Genomic DNA, 21,206 nt, shown 5'->3' on the forward strand with positions numbered 1-21,206 from the left:
CACTTAAGCCAGCAGACCAAAACCAGAGTGGAGAGAACAGAAGTTGTCCCATTAGCATCCTGGGCATAAAGAATGAGGAAAGAACATTTGCATGGCCTCTAAGGCAATGACCACCTTCTTCTCTTCCCCTCAAAGATAATGCCTTGTGTGTAGGATCCCTGATGACAGGTCTTACAGGGCTGATACAATAGATAAGAATAGCAACATAAAAATCACAGCAGCCTTTGGTGTACATTTCTCTGAAGAGCCACATGAAGTCTCAGGAATCAATGTTAAGGTGGGTACCAATAATTTTCTGGCTCAGAGCCTTAGCACAAGCAGCTGGCAACATTTGAGACCTGCAGGAAGCAAGCACAGCCAAACTAAGATAACTCAAATACACAGTGATGTGCTGTAATGCTTCCCAATAAACAATCCCATTTGGCTAAGGGGAAAATAAATACAAATAAACCAGCTGAAGCACAATATTATAAATTATTTCCAAGATGCTCAGGAGAATCTAGAAATGTTTTACTTGGAGAGGAGAGACAGAACATATGAAAGGAGCGACTGCATTACATGCAGCAGCTTTCTTCTCCTTATTGTGAATTATGTCCATCCCATCCTTTCCTTTTCTTCCTCTCTGTCTAAATGCATTAGGACAGTGATGCTTCAACACAAGAAAATAAACCTTTAGTTAATAGTCTATGGAAGAATTAACTTATCTATAGCACACTCACTTTCAATATGATTTCTCATCATTATCGTTTCTTCTTCATCTGTCTTCCACCTCTATATTTGTGTCTTCACTGCTCTTCACTTCCCACTTTTGTGACTCAACTCATTTTTAAATATGACATGAAATAAATGCTAGTTCAATATGTCTGAGTGGCAATTACATCCCTTACTAGGTCAAGCATATATAAAGCTATTGTGGCTGCTGAATGCTTTCTCTGTGTGAATGCAACACAGCCGTATCTCAGATGCATTGCCGATTTTTCATCTTTTTCTTCTCTTGCCCCCATGGTTTACTGTTAAATTTCTTCTCCTTTCTGCTGTTTTATGTACTGACTGAATACCATTTCTAGAAAATTTTACTGGAAGGTAATTATTGGAAGGCCAGTTCCATACATGCCAGTCTCCAGCCAAAGAATACAAGATAGAGAACAACCATTGTATCACATATATGACCTGTGTTTCCAAATGAATTTTGATAGATTAAGAAAATAGAAGGCATACTTTTTAAGTTTTCACTTAAAACAACTCTTTTAGTGGAAATAGATACAAATAGACTAAATTATTACAACCTATTGAGGTAAAATGTGTGTAGCCACTGAAGTTAAAATAAATATTTCTCATTTTTATGAATTGATTCTGCAAAGTGCTGAGCATAAGACCTCTGAAATCCCAAAGCAAGTTATACAGATGCTTAACCACGAGACTATGGTTGGTCCCATGGAGGTCAGCAACTAGAAATTGTCAGAGGAGTTGGGCCGGTGGTGCAACCTGGCTCCTCCAGTTCCTCCCCAGGGTTGTGTGGAGGGAGAGACACCACCAGACCCAGGCAGCAGCGGCCAGTTTCCCATCTCCTTCACAAATGCGGAACAAACCCCCTTCCTGATAACACCAGGGAAGGTGGTCGCTTCTCCAACCCTTCCCACCAAACCATCTTCCTGAAACAAGTGACAACCTGCCATCCCAGGGAAACAAGTGAGATATCTGCCTGTAGCAATATCATCTTGAATTATGAATTAATCAAATCTCCAAAGTTAAGCTTAGGTGTTACAGGCTTCTCTGGGGAGCTCAAATTTACCTGAAAGAATTCAAAGAGTTTTAAACAAAATTATAGCTACAATTTAGCAAAGAAAATGTGTATAGTTACATTTCTTATCGCTGGAGTGCTGTAAAATTGAAGCGAATTTTCAATGTGATTAATTCATTCTGAATGATTCTTGTTGAGTAATTATCTTCAATAAAGATCTGTCAATACAGTTTCTAGCTATTGTCATTTTATATCAAATATAAATTAGACGGTATGATGAATTCAGCTACACCTAAACTCAATGTCAGATTAAATTCTTCTATGATAATCAAGTGAAATAATCACTCTAAGAAGATAAAAACAAAAGAACTTAATACAATAACAGTAAAACTCTTTCTTCTTTCTGGGTTAAGATTGAATGGATGATTTTACAAAAACATCTGAGATGTACATCCCAAGTCAGTTCAACTAAAAAAACTTTCAGGATTGATTGCTGCAGAGAAAGAGACATTATTTTTGCTGGTGTAAAATAACATAGCTTTAAAATAGATAAAATCATGCCTATTTAAACCAGGTGAAGATTCGGCATAGAAACATTGATTTAAAAACTAGTTTGCTAACATATTTAGATATAGGCTATGTGGCCAGAAACACTGACATGGTGTAATGTCCAAGGGGTTAATTTAACAAAATTAATAGTTTCTGAGACATGGAGATAATAGTTTAAATATATTTTGGTTACGGCATCACCAGTTGATGCATGGCCTGATACTTTCAAGTGGGAAAGTTTCAGTTCAGCAGCTTTTATGACTAGATCTGGTATTAGGAAAACAGGACTATATTGGACCAGAGATTAGGTCACAGCTCTCATCCATCTAAATGGGCAACTGAGTATTTTTTCCAAGAGAAAACTTTTCTGTCCTGCTCAATAGTTTAAAGGAAATTGACACAAAGCAGCAACGAAAATAGATCTGTAACTTCAGCCCCACTGAGCAAATACAATGTTGCCTTGTACCCAAACAAAGCAGATTTCCACAGCAGCTGCAAAGACCCATCACATCTGGAGATCAACCTCTTGCATGTAGCTGCAAGGGCTTGACTCTAAGAGAGGTTTGTTCATTTGGCCTTGACTGACCCACTGGAGTTCAGAAAGTGAATTGAAGCAGGCACAAGAGCCCTGGTCCTGTTGGCCATCTTCCCCCATGACACGTATCACCCTCTGTACCATCCTCTGAGGCCAGCATGCAGCATGGCATGGCAGGACACAGTGGTTGGGTTGTTATTTTTACAATTTTTTTAGTGCTAAAAGTAATGAGCATTTTTAAGGAGATAGATTCTGTGCTTTTAAGTCCATGCATTGTTATTCTGCTGTCTTTATTCTTTCTTTCTCTAACTCTGTGTCTGAATGCTTCTCAAAGGCAGGCTGCCTGCAAATATTTTTTAAATTTGCCTTAATCTGTAGTAGCCAGATTGCCCCTGCACAGCAATAACTCAACAACTTTCGTTCCTTAATAGAAAATTAAGCTAAAAGCCATTGCTTTTATATGTGCATAGTTAATAAACAGAGAAATCCCAAAGATAGGTGGGTGAAGGGAGGTGTGTTTAAAGGCTCTTTCTTTACAAGCAGAGCAGCAAATTGAAGCACAGATCATCCAAAGCAGAAAAGCCAGCAGTCCCAAGCTGTGCTACGCCAGAGATCAGAAACCAGCATTCAGCTCTCATACACAGAATAAAAGTTACAAAGAGAGTCCTCTCCTGATGCTGAGTAACAGGGAGTGGTGACCAGGGAGTCCAAAATTGGAAATGGATGTTGAAATGCCTTTTTTTTTTTTTTTTTTTTTTCAAGTTAATAAAAACTCTTCTAAAATCCCCCACAAAGTTTGGTCTTCTCCAGTGACGGTATAGCTTGCACACATAAACTAATAAAGTGTATATGACAGGAGGAGTTTCTGCCTAGTAAATAAAGCTCATCTATCCAGATGGATCTATTAACAAAGCATTTTTAACAGAAGTTTGAGTAGTTAAATCAATCCTAAATGGCGGATTGGTGCTGCAGGATGCTGAGAGCTCTCAAACTCCACATATGTCCTTGGGGACATCCAGGGCCTTGCTGGATTAGATCTCTGCTCAGGCTGCATTTGAAGATCGCTGAGGTGGATGCCAGCAAAACCCTTAAGAAACAGGGAAGCATTTTGTGTGAGTCTGCAAGGGCACATGCTATTAGGTTAGCTCTGTAATGTTTTGCACCTGACATTAAGACTCAGTTATGCTGCAACTTGCAATTAACTTTTTTTCCTGGCTGCTTTAAATTGTTGCTTTCTGGTTGCTGTAAATCCCTGCTTTGCCTCACTGTTCTCCTTGGCTTCAGTTGCTCTATTATTAGTGATAGACTTACTGCTGCAGTAAATCAGCTCAGACAGAAGGACTGCAGTGTTATTCTTACACTTACCCTTTGCCTGACCAGGGACCAGCAGAAGTCACATACGTCCAAATACCCAGTAAAGCTGGTTACCCACAATTCAAAGTAAGGTACTTGTAGCTCACTATTTACTTACACTTGTGCCATGATAAAATGTGTCCCAGCCAATACAAAAACAATCATACTTTGAGATATTGTAACATTATCCATTGCTGGGTGCTGGAGCGAATACTTATTAAACTCTATTTTCTTGCTTGTGTTACTACACGCATTTGATATTTTAAAGTAGCATAGTTAGAATTGCTATTTTGCTTCTTCTTTAACTTGCATTACTCATTACGTTTTTTCCTGTACCCAGACAGAGAAATCTTGGAAGATTCTCTCCTCTGAAACAGTTGTGTGACCATCTATGTATAGAAATACAGAGATTTATGCTTTTGCAGACTGCAATATAAGGCAGCACTTTTATAACCATAGGAGATTGAAACAATGAAATTCCATTAACTTTTAGCTGGGCACAAAGGAGGTTACACTCCAAGTTACTTTTAATCTGTTTTTATGAAACAGAAATCCGTAGTTGTATTGGCATTCAGTAGTTCAAAGGTAGAGAGAAAAAAAAAAGCTCTTGAAATTTCCTTGATATATATTTTGGAGCTGGTTGAACAGCAGGAAAAAATGCTAAATAAATTATGTAACAAACCCAAGAATATTTGCTGAATAATGTATGATCTGGTCAGGATGTTCTTATTTTTTGAGAAAGCAGAAGTAATCTAGTGAAAGAAATTACTTCAGTATGATAATAAGAAACAGAACCAGAGCAACGTGAGGTAAACTGGGCAGAGTTAGGACCTCTTCCTTTCTCAGAAATTTGGTTGAAATCAATACCGTGTCCTGGGAGCAATACATACATTTATAAAAGCACACACCATAGAAGTTGGACTCACAAATCAGCATCCGCCACTCCTGACACCCAGCCACAGGGCTAGACTCTAAGCTAAGCTTGGCCGCGCTGGCACTGTGGTCCCTCATGAATGTTTCTCCATCAGCAGATGCCATTTCATCAGATCGCATCTTCTCTCCTACTCTTTCCCGTACTTTAAAGCTTGCATGGAGAGGAGCAGTATTGTTGCTGCCCATTTGCGCAGAGGCTTAGAGCTTTAGGACACCCACACTGTCCTTGGGGACCTATGTGAGCATCGCACGGAAGCCACAGCCACCAGTCTAGAGGTGACTGTGTCACCACTGAGGTCTTTCTGCCTTCCCCTCTGAAGCCTGGATACTGGGACACAAACTACAATATTGACTACAAGCTGATTTTTCTCCGGGAAAAGTAAATGCACTTGCACAGTTATCTCTAGGCTAGTGAATAACTATCCCATGCAGCATGGGATAACGATCCCTGCCCCACGATCACTCCTCTGGCAGTTTAGTAGGCAGAATAAGTTCCTGTTCTGTCTATAGCCCACCTCCATTTCTCCTACCAAGCTGGAGAGTGGGGAAGGCATGTGAGAGGCTTGAATTTGGGTTGTTTTTTGAATGCAGCTGGGTTATTTAAGAGCTAGACTGCCTTCCTTGGGCAGAGCTGGTGGCAATCAAGCATTCCCCAAGCCAGAAATCAGAGTCTAGTACTGCAGTGCTTGGCTGCCCATAGGGTGCTGCTCTGACCTGAGAATCGCTCATCTGGAAAGCAGAGAGCTGAAGGCAAATTTTATTGCCATTTGCAGCAGCTTCCCCAGAAAGAAACTGCCTTGGAGGTGACAATAAGGTTGTCTTCTGAAGCTTGAGCAAAACTAGCATGTTCAGAAGATGAACATGTGAGACTATTACAGCACTGTCTGGCAATCCCTGAGCAATGATCTCACCTGTCTTGCATCACAAGACCAAACGTCTATTCTCTTCAGCCTCAGGATCAGACACATGGGTGGCACTGAAGGGGCTGGAGAATTGCGAGCAAAAACTGCAAAAGACTCCTCATCCCCTTCAGGACTCTTCACGACACATAAGGACTTGACAATGGGTGCAGAGGCCACCAGGTGTGTATCTGAAATACCCCAGCGCTGGGGTCTGCCCTGGAGTTACCAGTCACTGTCTCACTTCTACACAACCTGCACTTGCAACCTGGCAGAGAAGCCGAGAGCTTTAAATGGCAGCTGGTTTTCTCCAGGTGGGATGTCCCTCTGTCTCAGAGTCAGCCAGCTCAGACGTACCTTGCTGGGAACCTCCTGTGCAATGGCAGAGGACCAGAGGACCCCCAGGAGTGAGCTACAGTAAAGGGCATGCTGATTTTTTTACCAGAGACCAACTTCCTTTGGTGAACTCAACTTTCTTGCCCCTGCGACTTCATTTCACTTCTCATCTCTGTAGTAAGCTCCATTTTGTCAGGCTTTGCAAGCCTTTGATTCATATCTGCCTGAGGAGTGGGCACAGACACTGGATCATGTTCTCTGCAGAAGGAAATAAAATATCCCACAGCAGTGATTGTGTGTTTTGGGCAAAGCCTGCTGGCTGAGAAGAGAGCTGAGCAGGTAAGAGCTCACACACATGCCCAGACCTGCTAATGTGCTTTAAAATAAGACAAACGCAATGGGAAGCCTTTGTGCCACGTTCACCAGATGGTCTCACACCTACCTGTATCTTCTGCACCGGTGCAACTATGGAGCTGTAGATCTTTCCTTTCCTCCCTGATCTGTGGAAAAGCTGCCGCCACCTTACAACATGTACCCCAGAGCTCAGAACCCTGTGGGCCATGATGTAAGCAGCCCCTTGTGACAAAGCGCGGCGCTGAAGTGGGGCAGGACATCTCCGTAGCTGTGGTGACTTTTGTTTGCACAGATGTCCCCATGCCAGGCATGTTCCTTCACCGTTTCCTGCAACAGGCTGGAGTCAGCCTCTCCGACTTCTCACGTTGATACATGTGTTAAGTTCATTATCGTGTTTGCAGTGCTTTTTCAGAATAACCGAGATGTGAATGTTTGAGCTGCGTATGTTTGAGCTGTGTCAACAGTACATGCTGTTAGATCTCCGAGGAAATTAAGGCTCGGAAATTATTGCAAATGGAAAGCCCTTTTTTTTTTTTTTTTGCTTTTTAATTAGTAATCCAACCAACCGCTTAATAGAGAGCAAAATAATCACAGAGAGGTGAAGACAAGGTATGTAAACTAGATTTCTGCTTGACTGGACATGCTTTCTTAGGGTGCAATTGGTAACACTCATATGAATTAATAAAACAGTGCTTACCTGAAATACGTAGGAAAAGCCGGGGCAAAAACATTGCTGGCTTTTTCAAATATGTTTCTAATACTCCTATTTGTTTCCAGTTGTTCCTCAAAGGCTAGCTTTGATTCCACTAAGAAATGCAGATTTCTATATTTATTTGAGAAGATTAAGAATATGCTTTTTGACAGATATTTGTGCTCCTATTGCGGAGGCTTGAGATCTTCATTAAAAGCCTTTAAATCTTGAGGAATCATTAGACTGTTTCTCTCTTGATGAGGTCTATGCCAGTAGGGCTTCTCAGCTCCACTTATTTACAGAAAACACTAGAAGTCCAATCCTGAAAGACACTTTAACATCCACATATCTTACCGAGTAAAATTCCACACGATATTTTAGTCTGTATGTATCACCCTAGAGTCCTTCTCACTATAAGAGGCCTTTCAAGTCCATGCATCTGTGTCTAGAAATCTGTACTCTTCCTTGGCATATGTTGTGGGTTTTTTTGTTGGTAGCATTTTGGTTTTGCCTTTTTTTTTTTCCAGCTAACCAGGCAGAAGGTAATCTTGCTGAATATTTTACTAAATGCTTGGGTCTAAAATCTGCATCAGCCTCTCTGCATTGGATTTTTTTTTCTCCGATTTTGCCTGTCAAGTGAGCTCATTGTTAGAAGAGATACCTTGGGCATTAGCCATGTGTGGAGAGAGCTGGCATGTCCCTGGTGCTTTACATCTCCAATGTCAGCCTGGTGCTGGTGTCACCCACTGCAAGGTCCCAGCTTCCCCCGGCGTGCCTGACTGCACCAGGGAAATCCCAGATTTCACTTCTCCTCTGCTGCCTCTCCCAAGGCAGCCCCACACACCACCACAAGGAGGGCTACCAGCCATGAGTAATGCTATCTGCACCTGCACCTTGCCAGCTGTGGAGGCATGGAGCAGCTTCACCATGTCCTACACCAAGCTCAGACCTCCCCATGCTGGAGCGCGACCTGCCACGTGTTGCAGATCAGATGCCTCCTGCTTTAACTTCAGTCATTCCTACAGCCTCTGGCGGAGGTTTTCTTCCCTTCAGCTTCCTCCTTTGCCAGCCCTCAGGAGGGGGAGATTCCTCTTTACACTGTCAGAGATGACACATAGGAGGGTGAGATTTAAAGACAGCCAACAGAGAATTAGCACTCAGGCTAGTCTGGCAAAATGCACATTTTAAAGCAACCACAAAAGAAGGAGGAGGACAAAGTACATTGCTTTGTACCATGGCATGCATTTGGGCAGCAATCTGTAGCAGGCCCAGCATACCAGCATTGTTCCAGTTCATGAAACGAGAAAGCAAATTTTCTCCCTTCCAAATTCATTGTGAACTCCAGGAAGGGAAGATTATAAATGTTGGCCATATGCTGGAAATAAAAACATATATCTGCCACAGAGAGCGCATTATTCAAACAGAGCATTAGTCACAGCCCTACACTCTTTAATAACCCTGGCGCTGCTATTTATAACACCGCAAGTGTCCTTGGAGCTACAGAAAGTCCAAACACCACCGGGACGAGTATTTTCCCACCGGTGAGAACAGAGAACCTGTTTGTGCAATGGGGGTGACTCAGCAGTGGCCAGGGCTCCTCCATCGCCTTCGGGCAGAGCGCTGGGGGCAGAGAGACCTTGTGTGTGTGGTGCTGTGATTTCGCAGAGTCAAAGGTGTCCTATGTAGACTTTCAGAGCAGTTTTAGGCTAAGCAATAGAAAGTAGTCCACGTTATTCAGGGGATTTTCAAGTAAAAAAAAAATTGATTGCAGGAGAGCTTGTGGATAGAAACGTGTCCAGAAAACTATTTCTGCTCTGTTTGATGCTCAGTTGTCTGCTGTCTGTATCTGCAACAGGAGCTTTTAGAGGTCTGCCTCTTACTCTATGGGGAATTCTGGCTTCCAGCACCCTGAGGTCGTGTGTCCTTGAATTTTCCCAAACAAAATAATATCCTGTGGCTTTGCCAAGAATTTTGTTTGGCCATTTTGAATTTACCATTTCACTTGCTTTAGTCAAGGGGTTTATGTGCAAACTCTGACGCAAGTCTCAACCTTTTAGTAGCAACAGTAACACCCTCAATGCTGGAGGTATTTAATAGGCAAATATCCTTCTCTGGTGCGGGGGCAATGCATAACAATATATGAAGTTTAGCCCTCCTGAGAAAGTCTTCTAATTATCTTCCTCTTGGATCACACAATTATACCTCTGAAGTTTTTCTTTCTTTCTAACACGTCTAGAAGATATCTAATGCATGAGAACGAGGAGCTTCATGGGGCTAAGCTCTGCAACTGCTGTATCTTGGAAAGTTTCAGCTGTTGCAGAAAATAGTTTTGTACAACTGTGACTACTTGACTATTTTTTTTTTCCCCCACCCCCTCTGGAACCCAAAGTCTAGATTTTGTTTTGTACGCATAGATTTTATTTTAAATGGGTGTTGCATCTAAGGGAAAACAAAATTCCTGCTCCAAACTTAATGTCAAATGAAAAATGAAGTTTTGCAAATCTTTGCTCCTTGGGAGCATCCTGACAGAGCAGAACCTCATCACCACATTTCAGAGTAAGTACGTAGATACACCTGTCTGCCAGGGGCAGCGACTTAGGAAACTGAATCACGAACTGCTGAAACCACAGCCTCTGGCGCTTGCTCCTTGGGGACAAATCCAGTAAAGTGAAAAAGGCAAATGTCACATTTGCCTGCCAGCAAAGCTCCCGGCCACCCAGAAGGCTGTTCAGCCCAGGAAGAAGCAAATTTTTTTCTGCAACTCCTACAATATCTCCTCCCAAGCCTATTCAGACACGCGCCAGGCCTCTATGGGCAACTAACAGACTCTGTGAGGGCTGCTATTCTGCATTTTAAAATAAAGAGGTGTCACAACAGTGCCTGTGGCAACAAGCCCTACAGAAACTCCTAATAAGAGGAAACACTTGTCCTGAGGAGCACCAGAGCCTAAAGAGAGAGGAAAAGAGAAGCCCAGTTTGGTGAGGAAACATGCCTGGGACAACTCAGCCCAGCAGCCAAAGAGGGGCCAGATCAGACATGGATGGAGCAGGGACAAAGTAAAGGGAAGCTGTATTTTCTGTGGCTTTCTTTGGCATGGCCTCTTCCTCTTACACGTTATGTGGGCAGTTACAAGCTTTTCTGGTCTTGATTCAAGCCTGGTCTAAAGCTTATCATCCTCAACACAGAGGACAGCAGCCCCAACGCTGGCAGCAAGGGGCACCCCAGCAGACAGACTCATTTCAGGTTCCTGCTCCAGATCAGGCAGATGGGGGGTTTTAACATGGCTTTCCCCAGCAATGCGTGAACAACAGGGCTGCTGGCTAGTCTGCCTTAAGAGTCAGTATTTTCAGTTGGAGCCGTTCCACTCTGTGCAAATAATTAAGCGTGAGCAGATCTGGTTTGGTCACTCCCACAAAGCTTAAGGCAGAATAGGACTAGAAAAGGGTTTTCATGAAGATAGTCATGATCTGCGTCACATCACACCGTAAGGAGAAGTTGCTAATTTCCTCCACACTGAAAGAAGGAACTGAAGTGGAAAACCCAAACCCTGGGCAACCCGTCTTGGCCCAACCGCAGAGTGAAACAGAAACAAATGCGATTACAGTTGGAAACAACGTGGCCAAAGCAGTGTTGCATCAGTGGAGCTAGCATGGAAGCCTCATAAGACAGGGCTGCCAGCATGTGGATGGGAGAAGACTGAATGAGGCAACAAAGGAAGAGAGAAAATATCTGCTCGCTCCGCTTGACCTCAGCTCAGCAGGGTTGCTGAAAAATTCCTTGTGTGCTCTGAATGTGCACATCTATCGGCATTCATTAAGTCTCTTGGGGAAAACTCTTAGATGTTCAAGATCAGAGCAAATTTCTCAGGCCTGGAGAGAAAAGCAAATGATGTAGGGATGGCACTGGCAAGGGGAAACACAGACGTTTGAAAACGACTCTCTCACACTCCCCAACCTAACATAATCTGGCTCCTTGCAGATCTGCATCTTGTGGTTGATTTCAAGCTCCCAGGGAAGCTTTTCCTGTGGTTGGGACATTCATAAAGTCTCTCTCTCATGTGGGTGCTCAAGCAGTTAACAGCACATGTGATCATGTTGTAGACACTGCCCGAACTGGTCCACACGTCTTGTCTTTTTATTTTATGGGGGCTCTAATTTTCACATCACTGATGGAATTTAGTAATGTCTCAGACATTTTCCCTTTTGAAAAATGTGCTTAAAAATGAGCAAAGGATTCAAACATTGAGATGTCTGAATCAGGCAGCCAACATGATTGCATAAGACTTGCTTCCTTAGGAAAACCATGCTAGAAAACAATAAAATTCAAGTAGCTGTTTTTCTGTTCTCTTAGTTCTCTAATTCTAGCAAACTAGTTTGCCAGGAGGACTGGAAAACATTTCATTCATGGAAGTCACTCAGGCTGTATTGGTGAGGTCCTAGGCATTCAAGGCCTCTGTCTCAATTTACTGGTTGCCTGTGTTCTTCAGATGTACAGAAATCAATCCTTAATTTAGCAAAAGCTTCTCCTATTTGCCTGCTTTTTTGATGCAGATAAGTTATGAAAATTCTGTTGACTGTTTTCACAGCCTGGTTGAAAAACAGATACAAATTTGTGCAAAACTGAGCAGCCTTCTCTTCAAAATACTCTCTTCTCAAGAAAAAAAAATTAAAAGCAAGAAAACATGTCGGTTGGCAGTGTTCATCAACCTATGTAGTTGGAGTGAGCAATAACACCTCACTTAAAGACTGACACTGTTGTGAAAGAGGGGAAGACGACAAGGCAAGGGAGAGGGCCACGTTCCATATCTACCGTGTAACACCCAAAGAATCACGGAATCACTGGTTGGAACAGACCCTCAAGATCATCGAGTCCAACTGTGAAATTAACTCTGGCACTAAACCACATCCCTAAGAACCTCATCCACACATCTTTTAAACACCTCCAGGGATGGTGACTCAACCGCTTCCCTAGGCAGCCTGTTCCACTGCTTGACAACCCTTTCTGTGAAGAACTTTTTCCTAATATTCAATCTAAACCTCCCCTGGCACAACCTAAGGCCATTTCCTCTCATTCTATTGCTTGCTACTTGGGAGAAGAGACCAAAGAAGGTGGACCTGCTTCCCCTGAATAACCTCAGACAAATGTGAGCTGCCACAGAAACAGGAGAGTGGAACCGTGTTGACTTTTCAGGGGACCAGCACTACAGGGCTGGACAACCTAGCTGGCATTTCCCACACCAACAACACACAGCCTTATCACTGCTCAGAGATGTCCCTCTGGATGAGGTGTGGTGCACACGTGTTGCTGACATGAGGGACATGGCTGAAGGTCCAGCACAGCCCAAACTGGCAGCTAACACCAGCCTCCTTCCCTGAGGGCTGGGAGCACAGATGTTTAGGAGGAGGAGAAGGAGGAGGAGGAAGGCGGTGTCAGTGACATGTCCCACACCATGTGTAGCAGCAACCACAGCAGCTGAGAAGGCTCCCATGCCAGGAAACTGGATTGCAGATAACCGTGAGAGGTTTCCCCCACGTACTGTGGGTCTATAAAACAGCATGTGGGCAGGTTATCTGCCTTGGAGGGTGTCTTTTCCCTTGACCAAACCTGGGCCAGTAGCTCATCTTTTCCACTAGTACGCAGCTTTGCATTAAGAAGTGACACGTGGCTTGAAAAGTGCATCTGTCATCCTGTATGTAAATAACAGGCACAATGCAAGCTGCATCATGTTTAACTGTAAGACAATCATAGCTTCTATAGATTTATTGTTGACTGTGTACACACTAATGTGAAAATGCATTTTAAAAGCCTCAACACAGTACATGTTTTCTCAGTCTGTGTTCTCAAATTGATAAAATACATCTGCTCTGAAGAGCTATTACAGCTTATCACAGAAACTTGGATCTAATTTACTGCCAGCAAAAAGCTTTCTTAAAGACACTTTCTTTTTCAGATGCTGTACCATAAAACATGATAATTCACATTAAGAATACATTTAAACACTGCTGAAAAGACAACTTGTCCTGAACAAGAGGCAACATTCATCCATGGTGATGGCTAGTATAAAACATAGCCAAGACTGGAAATACAAACTTTAGTGATTTGGAGTGCTTTAAGTCTTGCCTGATGAGCCTTACATAGCCAAAGTGGTCTACAGTCTGCTGAAAACCATAGCTCCTTAAATCACTTCCCTTTTGAGTCCTGAAAACCACCCACCAGATGTTTTTGAAACCTAGACCCATTGCTTTTCCCTTCCAACAGTCTCCTCACCCACCTTTTTGGCTTTGGGAGCAAACCCACCAGAGATCAGCAAAACTTGTTGCTCCTCAGAGGTTGAAAAAAAAAATAATATATATATGTATATATATATATACTCACTGACTGTGGCCGTAAGCTGAGCATGCATGCACTGACGCATGGCCTCAGCCCTCCTCTGGCCCAGGGTTGAGCAGATACCACCATACCTTGAGGGAAGGTTAAGGGGAAGAGCTTAGGGAAGGAGCTTGAGGGGTCAGTGGGTCTGTGTGATGCAGTTCTGCTCACCTCCTAGACCGGTCTCAGCTGGCCCATGAGAGGTCCCTACCCACGAGAGGTTGCTGCCACAGCCCCTCTGTGCTCCGTGGTGCTTGCCCAAGCTCCTCCTCATCCTTGCCAGATTTCTGTACCTTCCTTATACATTCCCACTCCAGCCCTTGGGTCTTTTGTTTTCCTTCCCTTCCCTGTCTAGATATTGGGGTCAGTAGAGAGCTGGTGCTGGGGGAAGGCCATGTGAAAATACCCCCTCAGAATTCCCAGCAGCATGTGCTTCCCTAAGCAAATTGCATCCAGGCAACTGGCTGCTGAGCCGTGGTTCCTGGCGAGTGGCTCCTTTTGCTCCTGCACAAAGGATGCCCTCCAGGACCAGCACCTTTCTGCAGTGGCTCTGCCAGATTTGGCCAGGGTGGGCTGTGGTTGCCTGCTACAACTGGCCCTTGGTCACTCATCCAGGTCTTCTCCTCAGGTCCTGTCCCAGCACTCACACCGTGAGTGTTAAGGCAGCCCCTGGACCTATGGGGTAGCAAATTCCTTCTCCCAAAGAGAGGGGCTGACAACGAATAATGTAACAGTCAGTCTCTATCCTGTGGCACCAGGGGCAGACCCAGCTTTCCTGACAATCTTAGGGGTTTCCAGGCAGCTTTTTGCAGCCCTGTCCTAGACACAGGTTCCTGCTGGCATGCAGAAGCCAACTATTTGCTCCAGGAAAACGAGCAGTGCTGAGGTGCTTCCCTTGCACTACCTACACTTCAGCAACTGGATCCCTCTTCCTTGCAAACACTCCGCTCTTGAAGACACAGCGGATGGTGGGGCAGGGTCACTTGGCATGCATGTGGCTGCCGGGACTGCGATGGCTCTGCCAGTGTCTCCTCAGCCATCAGGTGAGGACAGGCAGAGTCATAGAATCATAGAATCATTTTGGTTGGAAGAGACCTTCAAGATCATACAGTCCAACTGTTAACCTGGCTCTGGCACTAAACCATGTCCTTAAGAAACTCACCAAGTCAACCCCTCATCCAAACCCAACTTTCAGAGGATCCAACCACCTCCTTCCCACCCACTCAGTGAAGCAACGACGCTGCTATGGCCACTCTAAGACCTCATAGGGCAGCAGTGTTGGGCTTGACCACACTTTTAGATTTTTTTCCACTTTTTTGTAGCCCCATTAAGTGATCCCCAATGGCTGCCATTCAAACCACAGATCCACATTACTTTGTTAACTTGCTGAAAACACTGTGCTGCTGCAATGCCCTGCTCAGTGCTGTTGGCAGATGCACTTTCATGCAAGGCTGTTCTAATAACATCAGCGCATTTCTGGGCACCACCAGCAAAGCAGGGCTGCACACCAGCAGGGAGGCTGCAGGAGGCCAATGAATGTATCAGGCTAGAGGTGCAGCACAACAGGCGAGTATAAAGAAGGAAAAGGAAAACCACGTAGGTAGCTCTGCTCCCTCCAAAAGAATCAATTCGCTGACAGGTTTTGCAGTTTTAAAATAAGAACTGCCCTTGCATTATTGCTTGAACAACTTGGCCAGATGCTCTTCCTCTCTCTGAACAAAACTCAGACTTGCCTGGAGACTTCTCTGCAGCCATAGGCAAATCCTATGGTGGGTTTTTTTTGGTTTCTTGGTATACAACGCTTAAGCGTTACTGTGATCTCTTTGTGTGCACCCAGGTTTCCCTGTAAAAACACCACTAAAACCTAGCCAAAGCATTCAGTGCCAGGCACCTATCAAAAGCTAGGGACATCTGTGTTAAATATTTTGGAAATGCCACTGTGGAGCCTGCTCCTCAATACACTTACTCCAGCTATTTGTATGCCATTAGAAAAGGGCCTGCTCAGCCCAACAGCCACAAATGGAGAGTGTTGTGCAGCAATACAGCATTCTTTGCTGCAAACAAACAAAAACAAAAAACAAAAATCAAATTTCATTGCTTCTTCATGTATTATAGTTGCTTGAATGAAAGACTTCAAGTTTTCCCGCAGTCATTTTCTGTCTTATTTCTGTTATGCTTCCAAATAACAGGCATTCATTTGGGAAACACAAGAAAAAGGAAGATGTTGAAAAGCTGTTGATCTGCCAGGTGGAAAACTCTACATTTCATTTCCAGGGGAAATGAAACAGCGACAGAGCAGCTTTTTTTTTTTTTTTTCCAGCTTGGGAAACAACACATCATCCCTTCAGTGAAATACTGGAATAATCATAAGATTGTTTTATAACAAGAACAATCACAAAGACAATTTGTACTTTGAATTTTGTTTTCAAGCCTGCACATCTATTGTATGCCTGGCTTATACATACAGTTGCTCGTGAATATAGTTTCGGGTCTTGTTCACAGCGCTGATTACAAGCGGAGAAGAAAAACCTGCCAGCAATGCTGACACTCATCTCTATGGAAAAAGCATCTCTAAAATGACTGCTAGTGCACCATGGAAGATACCGAATTACAGTGCCTCCCTTTCCATCAGTCACTCCACAACATTGTTCCCTGTTGCCACATTTCATACTTCCACAGCAAGAAAGTAAAGATGCCACCAAACTCCCTGCTGTCCTTAAGTGACAGATTTTTTTTTTTTTTTTTTTTTTTTTGGTGGAGGAGGAAAAAATGAGCCATGTATAGGGTTACAGAAGAGCAGTAGTTCTCAACTTCTTTGCAAAACTGTGGGAAGCAAGAATGCTCCACTTTTAGCAAGGTTTCAACTTTTCATTTGTGCTTCAAATATTTTCTCCAAATAGTCCTTGGCTTTCCAGGCCATTTCTCTCCAAAATAAAGTGCTTGCTCCACACCGTTTTCAACAAGCCTACCCTAATGCCTCATGGACCTTCAGCCATTTGTTCAGCAGCACAAACACAGAAAAAACTGATAAAAGTACCCATTAATTACCAACCTCAGCTATTGCTCTTGTCAGATGTAAAGGGGCTGATATCACATTTTTCTCTAAATAAACACTGTGTGCATTGCAAGGGTCAGATAAGCCCTAGACAGACAGCACCTGATGTTGAAAAAGAGCTTTAAAAAAAAAAATTGTCAGAATCATGTTTTTCCTATAGTTGCTCCAGAGTGGGTGAAATTGTAGAGAGAGGAGAGCTTTTAGAGAAATGGAATGGATTCTGGCATGCTTTCCCCTTTTGTATTCCAAGCTTTGGGCTGGAAAAGGCTGCATTGAGGGTGGGATTTTTTTGTTAGTTTAGCGGTGCTGCTAGACATGTATTTAATCTTTTTCCCTGATATTGCTCTTATGAGAAGTTGCAGCCAGAGTGAGGGAGGCATTTATCAATAGGGAAAGTGCACTCACAATTATTACAGCATGGTCTAAAACAAAGGGAGTTCACTTTCCATTACCCCGAGGCACTGAAAAGGCCCTGCCATTCTTTGCTTCATTATTATTCTCTTTCTCGCTTTGGAAACTGGCACCCACTGTTTCCTAACGAAGACATGGACTTCTCGCAAGCTTTCAGTGAAAACACTGGAGGTGGACCACATCAGCATGGTTGAGGAGGGAAGTGACCTGTAGAGATCACCTGGCCAAACACTCCTGTCCAAACAGAGTCACCTAGAGGTGGTTGCCCAGGACCATGTCCAGACTGCTTCTGAATATCTCTAAAGGTAGAGATTATGCCCTAAAAAGCATTTGTTTTCCTCACGTAAATGCACAAAGTACCTTATTTTACCCAAATTATCTTTCCATAAGAAATAAATCCCATAGATGATGGATAGGTCCAAGCGTAAAGGGAGATCAAGCAAGCCTGCAAGTACTGCATGGTCAAGGTGGGCATTCATTTCTCCCATAACACTAACTAATCCTTTCACTGCTCATGTGAGAAACAAATAATCCCACTTTCTCTTTCTTCTGCCCTTGATCTTTTTGCCCCTTCACACACCTACACGTTGGCTGGGGCACTTGGCCTTCAAAGGGGATTACTGAAACTGAAGAATCCTTTTTCTGAGACACCCAAGAACTGCACAGCCAACTTTTTAATCACCTTATCCCATCACCAAGGATAGTAGGGGTGAACAAACCCAGAAACTTTACATGGGGCAGATGGGTGGTTTTGTGGACAAAAGAGTAACTGAGCAAGTTTCAGTTCAACTAGCTTGCTGCTCTTCCCCTAGGGAAACACAAGTCTCACCTGTGAATTAAGTGGTTAAATACAGGGTTACTTGACCAGATCCTCTCACTGATCTCCAATATTTGGGGATTCCTTCAGCCACTGATGTATGCATTTCTGAATTTTCCTAACATACACCAGTGCAGTTCTGTATATTCTTGTTATCCAGGTAACTACCCTGGGGTTGGTTTGTCTTTTTTTTTCCTCCAGGGATGGTGGAGGCTTTGGCGTTTGGTTGTTGGTCTTTTTTGTTTGTTTTTTTAATTGAAGCTTACTAACTTTTGAACTTCGCTGATTGGCAATGGTAACAATCTTTGCAGACAATTGTCCCTTATGTAGGAAACCTTCTTCACTGTATACACAAGAATGTACTTTTTGAAAGCTAGCACGGATTGCCCAGAACATTCTCATTTTCCTGTTGGGTGCAGCATTATCCCTGTGCCAGCACCAGTTGAAATAATTAGTAGTGATCTCCCCAGTCTTCAACAAGCTGAGAATGAAGCCTCCAATTTTCTGTGTGAGAGTTTTATAAAAGCATACCACAATGAACCACTCTGCGGTATAAGCAAGACTTATTCAAGAAGGTGGCTGAGGCAGCAGGAGGCTGAAATTGCAAGTTTCTCTTGCAGGACTGAAGCTCCTGCTCTTACCTCTAGTAGCAGGGAGATCTGATACTGTGGCAGTGAAGTGCTTGCACTTTTTAAAACGATCTTGTCTTGTATTAAAGGTTTGTTTATCCCAATAGTTACCATACTTAATTTGCCATTAGGAACATGGTGTGACTATGACAGCCCAGATAAAAGAACTAATAATAAATGTACCTGCTCAGTTTGATAACTGAAAAATCCTATTAATAATAATAAGCACGATCCATTTGGCTTGTGTCAGCTTATACTTTTGTGTGTGTGTGTGTATATCTTAGATTGGATAATGAAGTTGCTTTCATTTTTATTTACAATTAAGTTTCACAGGTGGATTCAATTGCAAAGGCTGAAGCAAGGAGGGGACAGAGCCCTGTATGAAAATAAGCTGTTGACATCAGATTTTTTTTTTAAAAAAATCAGAGATATTTTCTGTATTTCTTTGCCTATCATGGCCTAATTTGTGGGAAATCACAAACACATTCCTACGGATGCAGACGATGACAGTGTCAGAATACTCTCATTGTTCTGGAGGTCACAGGAAGTCAGTGACAATGGGAGGACCTGGGATCACCCTGCAAAGAGATTTCTAGTGTTTTTAGGATTTGTCCTTAACAGAAATCCAGGATGAAATTTGATTTGACATAAATACTTTACATTAATATTTTGGCAAAGATACCGTTTATGTTATCATACCTACCATATACATTTGATTGCTCTGTCAGGTTGTTTTCAGGCTTTTTCCACAACCACTAATTGTGTCAAGATATAAAATTCTCAATTAACCATGCAGTTTATTGTGCAAGCAATCCAAACCCAAAACACAGCATTACTCTTGTCCTTAACTCTGTAAAATGCATTAGAAAGTCTGAATTCACATGTTTCAAATTAGCTCAATGCCTTAGATGAGCTTGGGCTGTGATATGTTGGTATCGTATACAAAATATCCCTCCTGTGTGATGCTACCCAGCCACCGGCCATGAGCAAACAAAACGACAGCAACGCGTGTGTGATAAACAAGGGAATTGCAGTAAGGAGAAGGTGCAGAATTTACAGGGAACAACAGATGCTACCTACAAGCAAATCTCAGGGGTGCTAAAATGCTTTGCTCCAAGGAAAGGCCAGGACACACATCTCACCCTGTGCAATGCAGGGAGACCATCTCAGCCACACTTAAAAAAAAAAAAAAGAAAAATAAAAGAAGCAACTTTTCACCCAGCTCACCCATACCCTGGGTGCAGCACCATGCTGTTTGCATCTTTTTCCTGAGGACTTACGTAGCGCTTTCCATATTCATCCGCTACTTAACTGATTTGGTTTTGCATGCTGATGAAGCCCTGAATTTTACTGGCTCTCACTTACCAACTCTCTTTGATTTCTTTAATCAGGCCACTGCTTCTCTATGATTCAGTGAGCCAGTTTCTAATTCCTAGTTCCACTTGATTAACCATCAGCATTATATACTTAGCACTGTTTGTTTTGTTCTCATAGGTTCAAGATGCCAATGACAGTTTTACTAACTCTGCCTACCTCACTGGGCTGCAGTTGGCAGGAACACAAGAAGGAGATCATAGAATAGCTTGGCTTGGAAGGGACCTTCAAAGGTCATCTAGCCCCTGCTCATGGCAGAGGGGTTGGACATCTCCAACTAGATCAGGTTGCTCAGAGCCCCATCCAGCCTGGCCTGGAATGTCTCCAGGGATGGGGCATCTGCCACCTCTCTGGGCAACCTGTGCTGGTGTTTCACCACCCTCAGGGTAAAACATTTCTTCCTCACGTCTAGCCTGAATCTCCCCTCTAGTTTAAAACCATTACCCCTTGCCTGTTGTAACAGGCCCTGCTAAATAGTCTGTCCCCATCTTCCTTATAGGCCCCTTTTAAGGGCTGAAAGGCCACAGTAAGGCCTCCCTGGAGACTTCTCTTCTCCAGGCTGAACAACCCCAACTCTCTTAGCCTGTCCTCATAGGAGAGGGGTTCCAGCCCTCTGATCATTTTATGAGATATTTATGAGATGCAAGACACAGGATGACCAAACAGGCCATAAGTACACAGCTCCTAGGAAGCAGCTTTGCAACACGGCAGCAGATATTGGCTTCTGATGCCTTAATTACAAAGGCAGATGGCCTCCCCCATAAACGTTACCCAGTAAAAACTCAGTTGTACATCAATGGTTATTGCTGAAAAATTAAAACCTGTAGATCTTGGAATCAAACTCAAAGAGGAATAAACTATTCATAGAAAATTATATTGCTTATTCCTTCACACCTGACTCTCGCTCTGTTTGCAGATTGTCCACCAGCATATCCCAACCTTCAGACATACATGTTGTCTGACATAATTCATCAAATAACTTAATCTACATGACAAAAATTATGCAGATAATTTGTGAGCAGATTCCACAGGCATTTAATATTCAAAACTCAAGCTGTGGTGATTAATCTTGATTGAAGACACAAATAAGCCAGTGTCTTGCTGTATTTGAATGATTTTTTTTTGAGAAAAAAACCCATTTATGTTTATGAACTCAGTAT

The sequence above is a fragment of the Caloenas nicobarica genome, chromosome 2 (genome assembly GCF_036013445.1).
Source record: "Caloenas nicobarica isolate bCalNic1 chromosome 2, bCalNic1.hap1, whole genome shotgun sequence".
Classification (NCBI taxonomy): domain Eukaryota; kingdom Metazoa; phylum Chordata; class Aves; order Columbiformes; family Columbidae; genus Caloenas; species Caloenas nicobarica.